Below are 2,852 nucleotides of genomic sequence, written 5' to 3'. Positions count from 1 at the left end.
CCAGCTACTTGGGAGGCTGAGGCAAGGGAATCACTTAAGCCCAAGAGTTTGAGGTTGCTGTGAACTGTGATGCCACAGCACGCTACCCAGGGTCACAGCTTGAGACTCTGTCTCAAAAAAATAAAAAATAAATAAATAAATGATAAATAATGGGAATAACATTTATTGAATGGTCATTTTGTGCTGGGCACTATTCTAAGCACTTACTTAGCTTATTTAATCCTCACAGTAAGTCTGTAAGTATTCCTATCATGCCCATTTTACACATTAAGAAACTGAAACATGGAGTGGTGCCTGTGGGTCAGTGGGTAGGGTGCCGACCCCATATACCAAGGGTGGCGGGTTTGAACCCGGCCCAGGCCAAACTGCAACAAAAAGTAGCCAGGCGTTGTGGCGAGCACATGTAGTCCCAGCTACTTAGGAGGCTGAGGCAGGAGAATCGCTTAAGCCCAAGAGCTGGAGGTTACTATGAGCTGTGATGCCACAGCACCCTACCAAGGGTGACAAAATGAGACTCTGTCTCTAAAAAAAAAAAAAAGAAACTGAAACACAGAGAAGTAATCACATAGCTAATAAGTGGCAGGGCTAGGATTTGAACCCAGGCAGCTGAATTATAGCACTTGATTATAACTTAATCATATAAGTTAGATTAGATCTATAAATAGATCACTTTTACTGATCTATTCAAGTGACACAGAAAATGGATCACTATTATATTTTTCTTTTTATAATTGTTATATTTTTTAAAAAAACTTCCTCCTTGCTTAAGTTATAATTGTAATATTCCAACTGTTGTGGTGTCAAGCCACCATAGTTAGGCCTAGGGACAGGCTAACTGAAGCCTGTTGGTGACCTTGTTTTGAAAACAAACCCTTAGAAGTGCACTTTTCAAGTTTCAAGGTTGCTCTCTGGCTAACTCAGTATATTCTCAATGGGTTTTTCTTTTACCTCAAGTTTAATCCCAACCTCTCTTTTTTTTTTTTTGGCCAGGGCCAGGTTTGAAACCACCACCTCGGGGATATGGGGCTGGAGCCCTACTCCTCTGAGCCACAGGTGCCACCCCCCAGCCTCTCTTTAAAGAAAAAATTTTAGCAAGTAGTTAAAAGAGAACAAGACATGCTATCTTGGATGGCACCTGTGGCTCAAGGAGTGGGGCACCGGCCCCATACACTGGAAGTAATAGGTTCAAACTTGGCCCTGGCCAAAAACTGTAAAAAAAAAAAAAAAAAAGACATTCTTTCTTATCCACTTCTCCCAAAATGGAAGCTTTGACTAAATATCAAGCATAAAGTATGAAATGAAACATTAATTCCAAAAGGATTCTGTATTTTTTTTTTTTTTTTTGAGACAGAGCCTCAAGCTGTCGCCCTGGGTAGAGCCCTGTGGCATCACAGCTCACAGCGACCTCCAACTCCTGGGCTCAATTGATTCTCCTGCCTCTGCCTCCCAAGTAGCTGGGACTACAGGTGCCCACCCCAACACCTGGCTATTTTTTTGTTGCAGCCATCATTGTTGTTTGGTGGGCCCAGGCTGGATTCAAACCCACCAGCTCAGGTGCATGTTGCTGGCGCCTTAGCCACTTGAGCCACAGGTGCCAAGCCAGGATTCTGAATTTTAATTTATAGTTTATAGTATCCATTTCACTTGTAGCTGATATTTGCTCTGTATTTTTCATATTATACTCTGGCAAAAACACAGAAACATCCTTACGTTCCCAAATTAGAGAGAGACTTTATTTTGTAAATACTGCAACTGAAGTTGTGAAATCAGTCACAGGCAGTTTAATTTTAAAAAAAGAAAGGTCCTAATATGGAGAATTCAGGGCACCACAACAAAGCGACTAATAATAAATCTATTAAAGATGATCCAAGAAAATCAGATTTGAGCATTTTGGGGAAAATAAAAGTACAGAAGAAAATACTTTTATTGTTCTTTGAGGGTACCTTTCTTCCATTGAGGTTTCTGAGGTTAAACAACGATATCAAGAAGATGCTGCAGCCTTTCACTGTGTCGCTCAGGGGAAGCGTGTGTCAGCATTAATTAAGCACTCACATAGCACTCCTGCGTGCTGGACTCTGCTCCTAAGTGCCTTATACACTTTATCTCGTCTTCACAATCTTGCTCCAAGGTACCTTCCTATAGACTTTATTCAGTTAACCTCACAATAACCCTATTTTGCTCCAAAGTGCATTCCTTATAGACTTTATCTAATTATCCTTACAATATCCCTATCAGTTAAATGCTACTCCTGAGCCTATTTTGTAGATGAAGAATCAGAAGCACAGATTGAATAAATAGTTCATAGCTAGTGAGTTGTGCAGCTGGGATTTGAGCCCAAACAGCCTAGGTCCAAAGTCTCTTCTGTTTAACTACCTTTGCTATATTATGTCTCTACTGCTGCAGAGATGCTGATAAATCCTAGGAAGGTCAGTCAGGACACTTTAATTCTCTCCACTCCGTATTCTGTGGGCCTCAGTGTTCAAGGGTGGTAAGGAACTGGCTGGATTTTATTCAGCTGAGGCATAACCTGTTCTCACAAATAAACCAGGTGCCAGAAATAGGATACAAATGGATGGGACCAAAATTCACAAGAATTTGGCTTACAAAAACAGGGCCACTAGAGATTTTTCTCTAAGGAGATGAATCTGTGTGCCAAGAATTATCTTAAAGGGCATGGCCAGGTACACAGGCATCTCTTTGTCAGAAAAATCTCAGATTGGAAAAGGAATTTAAGTGCATAGAAAAATGTCTGGAGGCTCGGCGCCTATAGCTCAACCGGCTAAGGCGCCAGCCACGTACACCTAAGGTGGCGGGTTCGAATCCCCAGCCCAGACCCGCCAAACAACAATGAT

The sequence above is a fragment of the Otolemur garnettii genome, unplaced genomic scaffold (assembly GCF_000181295.1).
Source record: "Otolemur garnettii isolate 467f Iridium unplaced genomic scaffold, OtoGar3 scaffold00001, whole genome shotgun sequence".
Lineage (NCBI taxonomy): Eukaryota > Metazoa > Chordata > Mammalia > Primates > Galagidae > Otolemur > Otolemur garnettii.
Note: the sequence above shows the minus strand (reverse complement) of the source record.